This window comes from Schistocerca nitens, chromosome 1 (genome assembly GCF_023898315.1).
Source record: "Schistocerca nitens isolate TAMUIC-IGC-003100 chromosome 1, iqSchNite1.1, whole genome shotgun sequence".
In the NCBI taxonomy this organism is placed as follows: Eukaryota; Metazoa; Arthropoda; class Insecta; order Orthoptera; family Acrididae; genus Schistocerca; species Schistocerca nitens.
In genome coordinates, this window is record NC_064614.1 from 791763718 (window position 1) to 791784184 (window position 20467).

Genomic DNA, 20467 nt, shown 5'->3' on the forward strand with positions numbered 1-20467 from the left:
ATTATAAACATTACAGATTACAGACTGCTAATGTTAAATGAACACACAGTCAGATTATTTCTCCCCATTCCTCCTGTTTTCCTTTCTCTTCAGAGCCTGGCCTACTAGTATACTGACGTGGCATCAAGAATGGCACTTCACACAAATTAATGTTGGAAACATGCATAAGAATTTCTTATTAATGTCAGAAAGAAATTAATTGCCCTAAAGATTTAGTAACTTCTCTGTCTAATGTAGATTACTTTAATGTTAACAGAGAACGTACACCAATATCCTATAGGAATGAGTGCAATCTGGCCAGCTATTACCAAGATTCCACTCAGCTGACTGGTTTTATCTTTGGAAGACTAATTTTGTCACTGGCAATAAACAATATGAAGTTCAGAATAACTGACTGTCTTGAGCAACTGGTGAAGAATAACTTCTATGATAAATGGCAAAGAGTTAATATTTTTCAGCAGAGTGTTCTTCATCCAGTTTTACAAATACCTTAAAGTTTCAGAATGTAGTGTGAATTATTAACGAGTTAAAAATGTATATCTTGATTGCTTAATGCAATACACTCTTAAAATCAAAACTGTCAAAACCATTTATGGGAAAATTCAGAGGTTTGACCACCTTCAACTGTTGCCTGAGATTGGAACCATAGAGTAGATATCTCTGGAGTGAGCACTCACATGCGCAGAACAGATTTTGTGTTGTCAACATACATTGCCGGCCTGGTCACGTGATATCGGGACGTCGTGTGTTTGTTCGTATAGCGCCCTGTATATTTAGAATGTCACTACATCCCTAGTACAGACGGATTCTTTTCGTACGTGTCGTGGATTATTTATATATGTTGCGAAGACATTTTAACAGTATCCATTTGATACCGGGAATAAACCAGCTACATAACTTTTAAGGGCAAGTGATATTACATTCAGCTTCTTTGCGATAGGTGTCATAGTTCAGATGCACTCGATTTTTGGTAGTTTTTGGTATGATACCACACTTTATAGTATTACAGAGCCTGAAGTACATTTTTGCAGTGATAGTCCTGCAAAACGACTTGACAGTACGTTAGTACTTTCGCAAGTGTCCGAAAAACACCGAATTTACCACACATTAGCAATTATATCCCTGCTAATTCGTCCTTTTTTCTTGTATTTCTGCGTATTTATTTTCTCGTTTTTGCGACCTAAAGCACAATTTTTCTTACTGGTGGCACTTTGAGGTATTTATTTAATGAATTTTAAGTACTTGCTCCCAGTTCATTAAATAAATAGTAGACGGAGTAATCTATATACATAATTGACAAGTCACTGATAAATGCATGGAGGATAGTATTTACTGAAACAACTAACCATTCCCTTTCCTGTTCCACTAGCAAATTTACGAGAGGAAGCGATTGTTTGTAAGCTTTTGTACGAGCCGTAATATCTATTATATAGTCATAAAATCGTAGAAAAATAGGTCTACAGAATCAAGTCTTAATTATAATGCGTCTCGAAATTTTTAAACGTATACATTGTCTCTTACTAAAATGAAAACTATAATTAGAGCTATATGGAATGTACCCATGAAAAGTTACTATCCCTCCTTTCACATATTTTTCTTTCCATCTGTAGCAACAACGTAATTCACCATCGCTATTACACTATCAACAAATGGTGAAAAACAACAAAAACTCTTGGTATTATAAAATTCAAACGCTGCAGAAAGCACACAGGCACACCAAAGTCCCGAGATCACGTGACAATCCTGGTTTAATGTTGACAACATGCGCAGAACGCAACGGTCACTCCAGAGATATTTACTCTATGATTGGAACCACTAACCCAATTAATGCAATTAATTGTGTCATGGTAACAGCCTATCAGTTCCATTCCATTTCTGATTAAGGAATATACCATCAAATGGTTAATTGCACTAGAAATTTAGTTCATTATCTTGTATTAATTCAATTTCTTCAAGCAATTCAATCTTTGAAATTTTTTAAAATGTAATTATTACAATTGTTAAAATGAAATGGGTCTATACAAAACAAAATTATTCTGTAAATAAACAAAATTATTCTGTAAATATCAAATTCCGTTTTCTTTGGCATTTGAAGGACACAACAGGAAGCAGAGAAGATTAACCTCACACAATGCAACAGAGATTCGGGAACTGGATGGAATAAACCTGTGCAAATCATAGAACTCAACAGAAATATTTTCTCTTTTTTTAACTAGAACCTATTGAGTTAAGGATCATATACAAAGATAATGAACACTAAAATATTTTACATAACTGAAATGGAAAGTTAATAACCAAAAACAACTTCTAGGCAGTGCCTCTGATTGATTATGTAACCTTGACAAACAATCTTGTAAAACTGCTTCACATTCAAAGAAATGCAACAATCAGTTTCATTCATTCTAGTAACAGTTCAGATGACCTGTAATCTGCCAGAATTTTAGGAAGGGAAGAATGTTACAGTTTAATGTCCCATCAATTTTGAGGTCAATAGAGATGGAGAAAAATTTAAACTGCATAAGAAAATTTACTGTGACGCTAAAGTAATTTAGCATTTAACTACGCTGATTTACAGAAACCACAAAAAAAGTAAATCTGAATGACAAGATGAGGAACTGTTTTATCACGTCTAAAAATACGTGGTTCTAATTTTTTTCATCAGAGGTGCCAATATTGGTTCATCACCATAACCACTACTTCATTTTGTTCACATTGTCTCCTATGTTGTTCACATTGTCACTTCTCTTTTCATTTAATATTCCACTTTCTTCTTTTTTCCATTTAATATTCCATGTGTCATGGAAGACTTGATATAGAACAAACTTTAACTTCGGGTACTTACTGATCAGCATTTCAATAATCCAATTCCCAATGTACATCAACTTCTTCAATTTCATATGTCACAAATATCATTTTTCTTCATACTGATAAGATTGCTCTCTGTATGCCATCCATTCCTAGATTTGTTTTGTGGTCATATAGAACGATTTCCACATTTTTTTATCTCTAAATCCTCTCTCTCTCTGTCTGTCTGTCTGTCTGTGTGTGTGTGTGTGTGTGTAGCTGCATACACGCATCATCAGGGTACGAGATTTTTCCAGATATTTTGTAGCCAAAGTTTGGAAATAAATAATTTCGTTGAGTGTTAGTGTAACCTCATACTAATTTTGAGTATAAATGAACAAGCTTTATTAGTACAATTATATGCATTTTTGTTAGACAAGATAAGCATTCACAATGTAAAGTTTTAATTATTATGTAAGAAGATTTGTTAGCGGACAAGTCCTTTTTTGGTGTATTTTATTATCTGTATGAGGTATTCTGCCTGGTCTCCATACTGTTACAAGAGCGTTGATGACATATTTGGAATCTTGACCAGCAAAGTAGTCAAAGATGGCAAAGAGTCTTCTGCACCAGCCATGCTGTCCAGGAATACCAATGACCAGAAGTTTATATCAATAATGTACATATGTGTGTACCGAGTGGGGGGGGGGGGGGGGGGAATGCTTGTTATTCATTGCCCAGATCTCCTCTAACAAGATATTTATCATCCCATATGTGTTGTACTTAAAGGTGCAATACAAGGCTTAAAACATCAGAATTGCCAACCCCTGGTTTTCAATACAAATTAAGTTTTTTTTTACAGATAAGAATAATATTTAACAAGTCGGGGGTTTGCAGATTACTTTGAGCTGAAGATCATGAAAAGGTAACCTAAAATATACACATACGCTTGCAGTGTGCCTGTGTTTGTAGCATTTGCTTGCGCCATGCCCAAAATAAAATTTAAGTTAGGATAAATATCACTGTAATCAACTGCTTCAATGTTTACAAATGTAATATGGCCCATAGCTTACTGAAATCTGAATGGTCTCCTGCCAGCAATTCAATAATTCTGTTGCTAAAAACGAAATACAATACTTGTAATGTGACTTATACTGTACACTACAGAATAATTATTCAAGAAAAATCATAAAAATTTACACTATTTTTTATTAAATCTGCTTCAACTGCTTTCGAAGGTAATTTTAAACACTAAAAACAGAAACATCCATGACATTCTCCCCTTTTAAATTACAAAATTCTTATTTTGGAAAAGATAATTCCACATTATTTTGAAGAGACTTTATTGTATTTTAGCTGAGTGTCCCTTATTGTATTCTTGGTCACTGTTCTGCTGATGTGGTCTCTCATTTCTTGGACTTGGGCAATAGTTGGTTGCTCCATCTATCTTCATTTGTTCCCTGAACAGGGAAGACAGTTTCTTCTATGAGTCCATCTGGATAGTCAACATTGTAATCTCTATTCTTTTCAGCTGACTACACCAAATGGAAACAGTAACTCAATGATCTACACCCACCTAGCTCCTTCATTCTGGAAGATCTTCTGCTTTGTCATGTTTATAATAATAATAACAATAATAATAATAAATTTCAATTAATCAAATTTCTGCTTGAAATTCTAAACAGTCTTTATGATTGGTATTTTTGGTTTGAACTGTTCAGTACTGTTAGTGCTGCCATTCAAAGCTGTCTTCCCGTTAAACATTCTGCCGGAGACAACTGACTGGAGAATGGTACCGCTCTGTAATTTTATTCAATCCAATAGCCATAGATGCTGTTCATTAGATGCTCTTTAATTATCTTGACACCAATTTTGACTATTGTGTTGCTTTACAAAAATTGTGGACTAGTTGTTACAAGCTGAAAAAACCACTCTTTTGCAAATTTTATTAATGCACATTGGAGTAACAAACCAAGTCATATTGTCACACACAAAATTCTCTGCTTCAGAATACAAATGCAGATTCCTGGATAATGAGAATTGTGGTCAATTGTAAGAACATATCATCTGCCATACTATTTGGGTAAATCAAAAATCACTGTTGCGGCTATTGCGGAAATTTCCATCTTTGTCTACCTGATGCACTTAAAGCATTGTTTCATCAGTTCTTCAGAATCAGTGGAAAGTCCTGGCATCATACTGACTTTTGTATCTGCACTTTGTAATTCCTTGGTCTCTTTCAGGGATTCTTGTTGAGATAATATTTCAATGTGGTCCAGCACAATAGAAATCCAAGCTGCTTTCAAAGGTAGACTATTCTGTACTAAAACCTTCCAGAATACCTTCAAATCACTGCATAACTATTTTTGCTAATCAATCTTTAGTGCTGTATTACTGTGAACATTTGCTGATTGGATTTTGTAGTGTTTCAACAACATCTTGAAGTCTCTCATATGTTACAGGTAGATGCTGGTAAATCATGTTTATATAGCGCATGATGTCTGGTTCCACATTATCCTTATCTTCAGAGCATCACAGTGGTCTTTGTGACAAGACATATGCTACGGCTACTGCTGACTCCTTTACACATACAACTACTTATACACAGCACAAGCCACAGTACGGAATGTGGTGGAAGGTACCATGTGTCACTACTAGTCATTTCCTTTCCTGTTCTACTAGGAAACAGAGGGAGGGAAAATTGCCCTTTTGCCTCCTTATGAGCCTTAATTTCTTGTGCCTTATCTTTGTGGTCCTTATGCAAAATGTATGATGGTGGCAGCAGAATTGTTTTGCAGTCAGCTACAAATGCTAGTTCTCAAAACGTTCTCAATAATGTTCCTCAAATAGAATGTCATCTTCCTTCCACGGATTCCCATTTGTGTTCCCAAAGCATTTCTGTAACACTCGCATGTTGTTATAAACCTACCAATAACAAATCTAGCAGGTGCCTCTGAATGGTTTGATGCCTTCCTTTGATTTGACCGGGTGCGGATCCCAAGCACTTGAGCAATACTCAAGAATAAGTCGCACTAGCATCCTATAAATGGTTTCCTTTACAGATGGACCACACTTTCCTAGAATTTTCCCGATCAACTAGAGTAAACTTTATGCCTTCCCTACCAAAAAATGCCTTCCCTACCAAAATCCTCATGGGCTCTTTCCATTTCACATAGCTTTGCAACATTATGCCCGTATTGTATCAAGCAGCACACTATTGGTTGTTTTTCCTACTCATCTGTATTAAGTTATATTTTTTTCTACATTCAGAGTTATATTCCAAGCATTAGACCTCCTAGAAATTTTCTATAAGTCATCTTGTATCTTCCTCCAGTGACTCACAGTAACACCTTCCCATACGCCATAGCATCATCATCCAACAACCTGAGATTGTTGCCCATCCTGTCAGTCAGATAATTTATGTATATAGAAAATAATGACAGTCTTATCACACTTCCCTAGGGCACTCCTGACGACTCACAGTTGAGGACAACATACTAGGTTCTGTTACTTAAGGAGTCCTTGAGTCACTTACATATCTGGGAACCTATTCCATGTGCTTGTACGTTTGTTAACAGTCTGTATTAGGGCACCATGTCAGATGCTTTTCAGAAATCTGGAGTTATGGAATCTGCCTACTGCTCTTCATCCATAGTTCACAGTGCATCATGTAAGAAAAGGGCAAGTTGAGTTTTGCATAACTGATGCATTCTGAAACCACACTGATTTGTGGACAGAAGCTTAATGGTCTGACGGAAATTTAACATACTGAGAATATTTTCAAGAATACTGCAGCAAATTGGGATTTGCAGGTCTGTTCTTTTGCCCTTCTTATACCTTGAAATCACCTGCACTTTTTTCAGTTGCTTGGGATTCTATGCTGGGCAAGAGATATGCGATGAATGCAAGCTAAGTATGGGGCCAATGCCACAGAGTTCTGTTTGTAAAACCGAAACGGGATTCCATCAGAGCCTTGTGACTTATTTGCTTTTAACTCTTCCAGTTGTTTCTCTATGCCACAAATGCTTACTGCTATATCTTCCATGCAGGAGTCTGAGTGATGGTCAAATGATGTTATATTTGAATGAATCTCCTGCTTGAACAATTTCTTAAACACGAAATTTAAAAATTTCAGTTTTCCTTTTGCTCTTATACTGCCACACAAGACTGATCAACACTGGACTGGATAGAAGCCTTATTCCCTGATAGTGATTTACATAGGATCAATTTTCTTGGCCATATCTTTTGCTGGGGTATGATGGTAGTAGCTGTACACTTTGTGCATAGATCTTTTCACAGACACGTGAATATCTACTAGCCTCTGCCTGCCATCATTTGTACATTCTCTTTTGAACTGAGAGTGCAACAGCCTTTGCTTCCTCAGCATTTCCCAAATTTTATTGTGAAACCATGGCAGGCCTTTTCCATCCCTAATCCACTTACTAGGCACATAGTTCTCCAGAGAAAGATTTACAAACTGTTAAACTTTACCCATAATTCCTCATGTCCACCTTAATGAAACTATGTGAAGACAATTCACTGTCTAAGTGAGATGATAACAACTACTTATCTGATCTTTCTAGCAGAAACTCTCTCCTGGCCTCTTGCTTTTGCAACCATAGTTGCTATACTGACATCATGATCACTAATTCCCATCCCTTTATGATGCTGTCAATAAGATTCAGCCTGTTTATAGCTACAAGGTCTAAGATATTTCCACTGTGTGTAGTCCACCAAACTAGCAGCTCAAGACAGTTATCAGAAAACTTGTTCAAAAGTACTTCACAAGGCTGTCTTGTCTGTACCACCCGCAATGAATGCATAAATGCCTGAGACTACACTCGGAAGGTTAAAGTCGCCTCCAACTGGTATTGCATAATCTGGGTATTTATGTGCTACTTACTGTAGATTTTCTTTGAATGACTAAAACCGTCATAGCATCCTTGGGTGGCTGGTAAAAAGTCAAACAATTAACTTGATTTCACCCAGACATGTTATACACGACCAGATAATTTCGCTGCCATACTCGATTTTGACCTCAATGGAGACAATATTTTTGTCAGCTGCACTGAACACTCCCTCTCCTATGGTATCTAATCCGTCTTCCCGGTACATATTCCAAGACTTGCTAATTATTGCAGAGCTTTCTACTTAGGGTTTCATCCAGCTTGCAGATACACAGAACACATGTGTAAGCTGACTGTCATGTGAGAGGGAGATGGGGCTTTTCTCCCCATACAACTCCTATAGCCTCTGACCACTTAATTATAGTATTTTCACACTCATGACTGACTGCCAGTTTACACTGTACACACTTGGCATTACAGCAACCAGAAAATAAAACCCCTCAGTGTATTCTGACCATATCGGAAGTCTTCCCTAATATGTAAATACGGAGACCTTCAATTCTACTTCTATGCTAAGTACCTCATCAGTCCTATCTGAAGCATTGTCAAGCATATGTTGCAGAGCTATGAATGCCCACAAAAGGTCGAAACCTAATTCTCCAGATTTGCGGAAAAAGAAAAAAATAAGATCAGAAACTCCTTAAATCAGGGGTGGAAAATGTTGCTGCTTCTGACAGGAACTGTATTTTGTTGAAATCTTAAATGAAACCAAAAGAAGAAAACAAGCAAAGGCCATTTTGGTGGGGAAAAAAACTGTTGAAGCTTTTGCAAAGGCAAATATTCCAGTCAGAAAGTTCCTCAATCACTTTACAGCTAATCTCAAAGCACTACTAAAGGCTTCAATATTCAGGCACATAGCATGACAACCTTCTACATGTGTACAGCTAATCATTCATAAACAACAAAGATAGATGTGAAAACTGCCTAGAATAGATGTGAATTTTATCAAAAACAGATGCTATATTTTGAGATCCCTAGTAATGGACGGCAGGAGTGACAATTTCAAATACAGTAAATGAACTCCACAGCAGATACTTTGTTTAATAGAAGTCACTAGCCAATCAGGTATGATGGCAATATTTACAGATATCAAATGCTCTCTATGGATAGAGGAAAATAATTATTTAAACACAAAACTTTTTTAAATGATGTGTTTTTAAAACAGACCGAGAAGCATAAACTCATACAGGTACCTTGAAACCCATACAAATGTCACAAAAATCTGCACTTGTGAATTTTTAATAACTATGACACTACAAGTAAATTTAAATGAATAACATGTGATGCATGCAATACATAACTGATGCATGAATAATTCACTTAAGTCATTAATAATTTTATTGCACTGCAAATATTATGATCAGTTGTTTGATTTTTCTGATTTTTACTCTTGTCTGTGAAAATTTTTTCAATTGATTTAAACATTTTTTATGAGATTACAATACAAACACTTGGTAAATTCCAGGTTTATTTTAGTTTCTCTTCACCTGAGTCAGCCAATATTTTGCCTGCTCCTATGTATACCTCGCGAAAGTCTGTGATTAGAAATTAGAGAGAATCTAACTCATTCCTACTGTGAAACATTTGTGACTGGAACAGGAAAAGGGAGAATTTGCAATGGTACACAAAGTACCCTCTACCACACACACCAGACATGAAAGTGAGTTAATATTGCATTGTCATACTGTTCTAAGCTACATTGAAAGTTTCAGGTGTCTAGCTCAGACCTCACATCAGACACAAAAGTGAGTTAATGTTGAAAGTTTCAAGCCTCTAGCTCTGTAGAAAGTTAAGTCTAAAATGAATAGTAATATTTGTACCAGACAGACAGAGAAGAAAGTGATCTAACAAAAACAAGTTAAAACAGAAGGTGAGGCTCTATTAATAATGTGTGCAGTATATTTTTCCGAAGAGAAATTGACGATACTAACTTTCAAACATTTCCCACTATTTCAGCATTGATATACTGTACATAAACAAACATAAAATCAACCCTTATGTCCATATAATATCTACCTCAAACAGCTGTACATTTTAAGGGCTGACAATGTAACTGTGTATCAATTAGAACTGCTGAACCAAAAGTGAACTACAGGTTGTACATAAAGTCCAGGAACACTTTCAATTATTTATTGCACAAGAACCAAACACTGTACATATATCATATATCTCATTTTGAAGAGAAATCCTGAAAGTTTTTTTTTTTTTTTATGTATACCGCCACAGTGTACTTTGGCAATTTGCTGATAGTCGGCGGTGGTCGTGAACATGGCGAGTTCAGGTGCGGAGCAAGCTTTCTGTGTGTTGGAGTGTGACAAAAACAAGTGTGCTACAGCTATTCAACGGACATTTAGAACCATGTATGGTAAGAATCCACCAACAAGGAAGGCCATTTACCACTGGCACAACAAATTCGTTTTGACGGGTTGCTTGTGCCCGGCAAAGAGAAGCGGATGTCCCAGTGTGAGTGAAGTGAATATGGAGTGCATAAAAGAGACATTCATAAGGAATCCAAAGAAACTGGTACGTCGTGCATCCCGTGGACAAGAAATGGCTCCAATGACAGTGTTGAAAGTCCTGCGACATAAGCTGTCAATGAAACCATTCAAATCAGAGCTAGTGCAGAAGCTCAATGACGACGACAAAGACAAGCGTTTTGAGTTTTGTTTGCAGTTGCAACAGCTAAATGAGGATGGGGATGGCATTGTTGATTGCTTAATTTTTAGCGACGAAGCCACTTTTCACACTAATGGGAAAGTGAAGAGGCATAATTGTCGAATATGGGGTACAAAGCATCCATAAGAACACATTGAATTTGAATGTGATTCTGTGAAGGTAAATGTTTTTTTTTTTTAGCCTTGTCACGTCGAAAACTGTACGGGTCATTCTCCTTCTCCGAGAGCACTGTCACTGGATATTCCTACTTGGACATGTTGCAGCAATGGCTGATGCCTCAAATGCAATCAGTCTCTCCATTCATCCTTCAGCAGGATGGGGCTCCACCCCATTTTCATCGTGAAGTTCATGGGCACCTGAACACAGAGCTGCTGCATGGATGGATCGGCCGTGCTACAGAAGGGGACAACTGTTTCACGAAATGACCTCACCATCACCAGATCACACTCCGTGTGACTTTTTTCTGTGGGGACACATTAAAGATCTGGTGTATGTACCGCCTCTGCCACGTGATGTAGCAGAGCTCCAGGAGTGAGTAAGGGAAGCAACTGCCACAGCTGACGATGCCATGCTGGGATGGGTATGACAATAATTTGATTACCGTATTGACATCTGCCAGGTCATTCAAGGTTCACATATCGAATGTTTGCACAAAAAAAACTTTCAGAGTTTCTCTTCAAAACGCAATATGTATGAAATCTGTACAATGTTTAGTTCTTGTGCAATACATGATTGCAAGTGTTCCTGGACTTTATGTACACCCTGTATTATAATTGCTACAGTTAATTGTAGGGGGTTCAAAATCAACAATACTCACTGTATGCCAATACCAAATGTGATCTGAGAATACAATGTGTCTGACACAGCACTTATAATGACTGCTGCACCAAAGCTTCAAACTATGCAGTTGATCTGTCTATCTGATCCATGTCTATTTGTTTAAAGTTTCATTTTAAAATTAATTACACATCTGAAAGGATCATAACATTTCATAATACAAAGCAATTCACAACGATTTTGGTGATTCCAAATGGCTATAACTATTTAACGTATAGCAGTGCATCAATAGAAAATACAGAGAATGTAAAAAAAAGTTAAAATCAAGTTTAAATACTTTACAGAGGTTCTATATGACTCTCAGTGGTTAGATGATCAAACAGCAATCCATTTCATGCCGTACATTCTAAAGCATGTTTGGGTCACTGATATGAGCACTGCAAAAATCCTTATTTGAGTTCTGGAACTGATTTCGGTATGTTTGCCGAACATATGCAAGGTTTTCCACATAACCCCATAGAAAGAAAGCCTTGGGTGTCAGGTCCAGAGATCTAGATGGCCAAGAACAGAACAAAGCATGATCATGTCCAGTACAACTGATTCAAATGGTGGTAAAGCAAAAAGCAAAGCTCTGTGTTTGATCGCTTTGTCATCCTCTGCCAATGGCATAATTTGAATAGAATATGGAGAGGCATGGGGTCAGTACACTGTTCTCCCTGTTGTTGTCGGCTTTATTGACCTTGAAGCCAGCACTTCTCAATAAGCTAGCTCCTCAATTGGCATCACGAGGCTCAGTGCACCTCGTTCCAGTCCTGCCGCCAGCCTGTTTCAGTCATCCTGCCAAAGGAAATATCCCTGGCAGTACCAGGAATCGAACCCAGAACCTACATACCACGATGTGGGGATGCTCCATATTGTATAAAGATGTAATCTGTGGAATCCATATCAAGCTGTGACATCAGCCATTGCTCAAGCACATCCAGTTGAATGTTTGTTGAAATACAGCTCAACAACTGAACTTTTGTCGAAACACAGCTCAACAAAGTGTGCCATTATGGCATCTGAGGAGCAATGGGAAAGTAATTTTGGGTGAGAGCAGCAAAGCAGGTGAGGGGGGTAGGGTTAGAGAATGGCAATGTACTCCATGGAGTCCCCCAGTGGTCTTTCCTTGCTCCACCACTATTTCTCATATATATAAATGACTTACCTTTGTAGAATAAAACAAGCACAAAGTTTTCTGACAAGAGTAGCATTGTGCTAAAAAACAGTCCACTGACTAGAAACAGATGCCACCTATGGAAATACATCCATTTCTCATTTCATGAAGCAATTTTATTTGTAAGAGCATGGTTCATAAGTGCTTAAGAGGCCTACATACCTTTGGTTTAGCTGCACAGCTTATCACATCAGATGTCACATCTGAGCATTAAACTGTATGGTTATGAGGTAACTGTATATTTCAGGCAGGCCATTCACCCACACGATTTTCAGCAACTACAAACTATTTGGCTCTTTCATTTACAATCTCTGTGATGCTGATCCCATCCCAGAAGACCCACATAACCACCAACCCCCAAAGAAATCCTTAGGCCCATCCCAGAACCTGTCCCAAGTCCATCTCCCTCTCTACACAAATACGAAATGCACACCCTCCTCTTACATGTTCCCCAAAATTCACAAACCAAAAAATCCTGGACACCCCATTGTAACTGGCTATTTGTCCCTACTGAAAGAATTTCCAATGTTTTTGACCAACGGCTCCAACCAGTTGTCCGAAATGTAGCCTCTCACATCACATCAAAGGCACTAATAACTTCTATCACTGACTCAACACCATTCCCACCCCTTTACCTCCTGAATCCCTGGAATGTTGTGTCACCTCCCTATATGCCAACATCCCTCATGCCCATGGTTCTGCTGCTATCGAGCACTGCCTCTCACGATGCCCTCCAGACTCCAAACCCATTACCACATTCCTCATACACCTTGCAGCTATATCCTGACATACAACTACTACTACTTCTTTCACAACTACTATTCCTTTGAAGGGAATGTATATATATCCTGAGCCACAACTACTACTACCGTATTTACTCGAATCTAAGCCGCACTCGAATCTAAGCTGCACCTGAAAAATGAGACTCGAAATAAAGGAAAAAAAATTTCTCGAATGTAAGCCGCACCTGAAATTTGAGATTCGAAATTCAAGGAGAGAGAAAAGTTTTAGGCCGCACCTCCAAATCGAAACAAAGTTGGTACATTGTAATATGAGACACAATTTAGATCGAATGAATGACGATACAGCTACAGTAGTTTGGTTCGAGTCGTAAGCTTAGCAGTTAAGCTTTACCAGGTAGCCATTGCTATGCGTCAGGCACTCCATGCGTATTTATACGGGTACCCTTCCTTTTTGACGTGCTTCGTCTGATTTGAATCGATTACTTATTTTGCTTTGATCTGATAAGTGCCGTTTTCTTTGTTATAGGTGTTTACGTCACTCTAAGCTGAAAATGCATTACTGTACTGTCATGCATTGTTTGTCGCATTCTGATAGTGCGTGTTTACGGCCTGTCGCCGCTCGCGGCATGGCTTGCTTTTGTGCGCTCTACCGCCACTTAAAAAGAGAGAGAGAGAGAGAGAGAGAAATCGTCTCATTAGCGAAACAATGGCAAGAGACTGATATTTGTTGTTACTTACACTGCTGCTTTCTTTGATAATGATCAACAAGAACCAAATAATAGAGTGCGTATGATAGAACATGTTCTGAACGAGAGTTAGGAGAAAATTTTTCTCCGTTTGAAAATCTTTGTGGCCTCTTTTTTAGTACATCAAATTCTGCACAGAAATTAGTCATCTTAGATTTAAAAATCTAGTCAGTTGCCGTGCTTCATTTCTGACTGTATCACTATTACGCATAAGAATAATACAAATATAAACATGACACGATACATATATTCTTCCGCGTTTGCTGTTGTCTCACTCTAGTTTCGTAGTTTATTAGGCAGACAGGATTTAAATGAGATAGCAGCAAATGCAGTGGTCGAAACTCGGGGCGGAGAAAAAAAGCTCGTCTCCCACCTTTCTTTTTTTTTTTTTAATTTATTTACTGATGCAGAAGTTTTGGCGCCAGTATTTATCTTTGTGCCTACAAAGCATGCCTGTGCAGCGCTATATGTATTCGACGGCAGAAGTTAGTTGTGGCGGTACCTACCAACATTTTTCCGAACTTCCGCTTCCTTTGCACTCGATTCTAAGCCGCAGGCGGTTTTTTGGATTACAAAAACCGGAAAAAAAGTGTGGCTTAGATTCGAGTAAATACGGTACTTTGAAGAGAATGTATATAAACACATATGCGGCACATCTTTGGACACACACACACACACACACACACACACACACACACACACACACACACACACACACCACTCTCCTACGTCAATTCATGACACGGAGACCTTATCCTCATTCCTCCACAATCTCAATGTCTTTGTTCCCATCTGTTTCACCTTGTTCTCCTAAACCCAACATGCCACATTCCTGGATACTAGATCCACCCCTCTGATGGTTCCATCCACACCTCTGTCCATATTCAAACCAGTAGCCACCAAAAGTACTTGCATTTCAACAGCTGGCATCCATTCCACACCAAAAAATTGCTCCCATACAGCCTGGCTATACGTGGATGGCATATATGCAGAGACTATAACATGCAAGACTTACCCAGTCCACCCACTGAGCACTTGCTACTCTAGTCCTGTCACAGGCTTATCTTGCCCCATGAGAGGCAGGGTCACCTATGAAAGCAGCCATGTCATATACCAACTCTGCTGCAAGCACTGCACAGCTTTTTGTGTTGGTATGGCAACCAATCAGCCATCCACCAGAATGAATGATCACCACCAGGTGGCTAAGAACAAAGATGATCACCCAGTCATATACCATGCTTGATACCAATTGCTGCTTCACAACTCAGACCATATGGGTCTGAAACAAATAGTACTATCTTTTTCTCCTTCATCTTGTATTACGAGCCACACAAAAGAGTTGAAAAATCTACGGCCTCTGGGTGACTGCAACAGTCACTGTGGGCTGATTGGAACCTGTTAAACATTCACTTGTAGCTTTCAGTCACTTCGCTTGCTTGATACCACACAAGTAGGCTACTATACAAGTAATCTTAGTGTTGTTAGATGTTTAGGAAATGATAACACCATATGCATTTGAAATGCATGACATCTGTAGGGACTGGCAGCTCAACAATGAAATAAGTATCATTCTATTTAAACAGCAACATCTCATCAAATACAAAATACTCTCCTTGCCCCCCTCTCTCTCTTTGGTCCTATGACTGGGATGATCACTCAGTGTTGTAAAATGTTAACAAACCAAATTCTAATAGTGAGTCAATAGTGGACTGGATGACAGAAAACATATTTTGTATCCTTTGAGAGCAGAATTTCCAGGTATGTAAAATTTTCACATAAAACTGTTCAAGAGTATCACGTCTACAATCAAAACTATGGGGGAGAGGAGAATAGAAAATGTGTAAGAGGAATGACTAGTAAATGAAAGCCTGGACTGGGCACTGCCAAAGCAAGTGTGTATGTACTGCTGGTGATTTGCCCATACTGCCAACTACTGCTCAGCTAGGCCCTCCCATGTGAACTCGAGGAAGTCCGAAGGTACTCCTCATGTGGCAGCCATGCCAAGAAATGCTCAAATGACAGAGCCTCAGTTATAGCCAGCACAGATTAGCGGTGCCCAGCATACACTGGCGAACCGCAGATTTAACATTTAGACAAAATTTTGGCAACAGTGTGATGCACATGGGCATGCAAAAGACAAAGCATCCTGTGTGCTTGATGGTCACAATACAAAAAAGCTTTGCTGGAACAAATGGAACCTTGCAGAAGTAACGCTGTGCCCTCACCCACTGTATGATGCTAAACTGGCTGTGGTTGTGGATGTCAGCCAGACTGCCACAGGCACACTGCTTAAGCAGCATGTTGGCAGCAGCTGGTATCTACTCAGCTTCTTCTCGCAGAAGCTATCAAGGTCATAATGTGCTTGGAGTGTCTGTGATCATGAGCTGCTTGCAGTATATGAGGCAGTAAAATACTTCTGCCTGTCTGTAGAATCCTGTTCCTTTTGTTATTTACACTGACCACATGCCTATCACTCACACATTTTGGGTCACCACCACCAAATGTTCACCATGCCAATCCTGGCAGTTGGAGTATGTGCCACAGTTCTCCATGAACTGTAACAACCCAGTGTCAACACTACTGTGTCACTTGTCACCACCTGTTTTCCTTGGCCAGGACACCATAAAGACTGCCGTCAATGGGCATGTACCCTTTGGGTGCCGCAGTCACATCACTAAAGACCGAGGTCACCAATCTGTGTTTTGTTCACGTACGTCACCTAACTGTGTGGTGTGCAGTTGCACAGAACCACTAACTACTACCTGGCGTCTGACAGCATGGTCGAACGGCTCCACAGGATGCTGAAAGCCTCCCTAACTTTTTATGGCACTGCCTGGACAGAAGCACTTCCAATGCTATTCCTCGGTCAGCGAATAATGCCAAATGAAAAGATTGGTGCCCCACATCTGCTGATCTCATCTATGAACAACAGCTTGCCATTCCCGGAGATTTCATGGAGAAGGCACAGTAGCAACACGATGCCTCGACTCCACTATTGGTAAATACCTATGCACCCATATGGCCAGTCCCCAACCACGCACACTGATGCAGCATGGCTCCGGCAAAGAATCTGTACTCACTGATCTGTAGTGCTGTACACATGTAATATCACAAACTGAAGCACTAAGGCCATCACTTTGGCTGCCATACTTGGAGCTGCACCATGTGATAACCCACAGTTAAAAAAATATTCAACTCTGAGTACAATGGCAAGCCAAGTGAAGTGTCGATCGACTGAGTCACATCGGCTTATATCTCGTTCTCTCCAGCAACTGGTCATTTCTTTGACCTGGTGGAAGGCGACCAGTCGATTGATGTCATTTCCCCTGCTACCCGATAGCAAGGCCTTTCAGCAAAAACTGCATCTGCATCCACCAGCAATGAATGGATGCTACCAGCTGTCACATCACCGATATGTGCACCTCAGCTTCCCCCACCTCACCCAGGAAGCCAGTGCTACTGCCTGGTGTGTGCCCACCACAAGTGTACCAACCACCCCCACCCCACCCACTGGTGGACTACATCATATATGCCAGCCGCCGCATCTACTTCAAACAACCTTGCTGTGTAGTAATGTCACAGTGCATGGCACAGCCCACATGCACCCCAGATGCCATGTGGGGTTAGTATATGGCCCCTGAGCTGCTGACTCCTTCAGAGATCCTTTCTCCAGCAAACCATGTCATCTGCCAATCTCCTGTCATCACTTCCTGTCTCACTGGCAGCTTGTCTGTTCCAGCTCTGGGATCTGCCTCCAGCACATCGGGCAATGTGGCTGAATCAACTGCTGCACTTTTTTCCATATTGGTATCCCTGTTGAATTCCAGACTTACTCATAACCAGACTAGTCCTTTGCAGTTACAGTACCCACATTTGAGTCGCAACAACACAGTGCTTGTGCGAGTTAAGACACTTGTGCAGTTCCCTTCCTTTGTTGTCTCGAGCACTGAGGTTGGACTGAATGTAGCACTGTGTTTCTGCGACAGTCTGTGCCAAAGACCTCAGAGAACTCTGAACAGTGTTGCTTTGTGGATGCTTTATTTCTCTACATTGTGTTAACTGTGCAACTCATGAACACTTTGTTTTGTTATGTTAACTGCCAACCAGACTTTGATTGTGTGCTAGTGTCTACTGAGACAAACCACATATGGCTATGGACCGTGCACAGTCTGCCGTTGCTGTCACTAGCTGGCTGTATGCGGACACACCCACTGTATGCTCTGCCAGCCCATGTGGTGGTATCACTAAGAGCTGCACAATCACCGTAGACTGGTGCACTGCCATCACACACACGCTGATGTCACCACGAAGTTAGCAAGCTCTAAACATGCTAGCTGCAAGCTGGTCACTGGCACATTCTCACAGCTCCTGAGCTCGGCTCTCCAAGGTGGCAGCTGCGCCAAAAAATGCCTGAATTGCGCAGCTGTAGTTACAGCCAGCACAAGTTAGTGTCTAATATTTTGGATGACTTGAAATGGTGAAGAATGTTTGCAAACTTCAACTTCTTTAACAATACGACTTACTTGAGTTTTAATGTTTTAAATTAATATACAGAGTGTTGCTACAAAAAAAGCACAGCTTTCACATATAATATCGATCTCTAAGGTTAATAAGCTGCAAGAGAAGCTAAGCTTTCACATATAATGTTGATACTTTTTGTGCGTGTTACGCTTTAAGATATATCACACAAATATGCCAGTAAAAGTTTTAGGCGAGTAGTGACTTGTCCTCAAAGTTTTCCACAAATAAATTAGCTACTGCAGAGGAGAGAGAGCTTCCTGTAGCACTACATCAATTTGCTCATAATAACGACATGAATGTCTGATCTTCTGGGCTCGAAATACTTCTAAATGGCTCATCATCAAACACTCTGGGATTTAAGAAATTTAACCTACATTCTCGCACATAGTTCAACTTGCGTAAAAGGAAATTTATTTCGAAAGTAACCCTTTTCAAACCACCATTCGCAATATTTGCCCGTTAGAAATAGGTTCTTCATTTCAGTAGTCATCAGATACGGTAGATAACAGGCACCACCGCGCTTTGGCAGCTGCTGTGACACAGGAAGTCCATACGTTTGTATGTTTAAAACATTAAAAGATCTTACATTATGTCATAAAAGAAAAAAGACATCAGAGGATACTCCAAGAGCATCGGAATTTCGTGAACCATACTAAAATGGCACATTTAAAGTGCATACTTAAAGAGAACATTCAAATGTCCAGATTCCCAATTAAGTAGGCCTCGACCTGATATTAAGGTTTTCAGTGTGGGTTTCGGGATGTAAATTTTCTTGGAGTCCCAGTACTGTATTAACTCATTTTTGATTCTTTATTATGGCATAATGCCATACGTGCTAGAAGATGAAATTGTGCACTTGAAATGCAGTGAGCAGTTGAAATTAGCCGATAGTGTGGAACCAAACACTTTTGTTTCAAACACACTGACTGCCTCAGCGTAAAAGATTAATAAAAACCGAATTTCTTTAGCAAACCGACAAAAATAACTTCATTGTTCTACAAGGCGATTAATGTATGGCTGTCAGAAAAGTGGAAATAAAATAAAATCTGAAACTAATACCGTAATTATGTGAATGTATTTTAATTCACTTGATAGCTCCCGGCGACAGAAATCCATTTTGTTTTGATTTGATGTGAGAGTAGTAAAGGAAGAGGAAACAGCAAAATCACTAAATGTAAACATGGGTCATGGGGAGACTACACACTTCACCACTATAACTCAGACTGCTCTTCGCATCAGCCTCGGATCTACGATATTTCCTAACCGGGGCAATACTAAGATAGTGGCGGTCCCCCCCCTCCCCTCAAGTGTTTGAGATACAAAGTCAAAAATTAAAAAAAAAAAAAATTGAATTTTCAAAAACATGTTCATTTTGTAGCGTACATTTTTCTGAAGGGTCTGATACATAAAACATATATGTTCGAGGTAATGTAAGAAATGTTATTTGGTCTTAAGTGTGCCAGACTGCAGTGCCACCCCTCTTCACACAGCATTTTTCTATTGCCCATCACTGTATTTTGCTCCGTGGAATTGAAATGTGTATATTTTGTACTGGATGCCATCAAACTATATTTAGAACAGGGGAAATTAAAATGTCCCGTGGCGCCTCTCCTGCTCCCAGTCGCCCGGTTTAACATCCTGCCCCTCTTAAATCTCACAATTAATACTGGATGGGATTATTTGTAATTGGGAGAACCAGAACTCTTCAGAAAATCTGCACTCTTTATTGCCTGTTCCTGTTAGCTAATAACTTTCTGTTTTGGGTGACATAAAATTAAATAAACGATACATAAAACCAGTAAAGACAATAGATAAGCAATACAGTACACATTTCTTCAATCCTCCTCCTCCTCCTATCATTGTTTTCTCTCTAATCTTGCTACAGCTTTACATGGCATGCTTTCCTTTCTGTGACAGAATCTATTACCTCATCAAAGTTCGTCAAACGTTTTGCTACATGAAAAATCGAAATACCATTGTCTAATGCGGCGTAAGCTGTTAATACAAATAGTAACAAAGACTGGTGTGGTTTCTCAATCTGATGATTTCTATTTTGTCACCGTCTGCTAGATAAAACAAAACAGGCCTTTCTAACAC

At 39.3% G+C, this 20467-nt stretch overlaps 1 protein-coding gene across 3 annotated transcripts in view; it reads right to left on the reverse strand.

The window, feature by feature from the left end:
• Positions 1–20467, reverse strand: part of LOC126262281 (ATP-dependent helicase brm-like) — a 230190-nt gene that overhangs the window by 96727 nt on the left and 112996 nt on the right. The window lies entirely within an intron of this gene.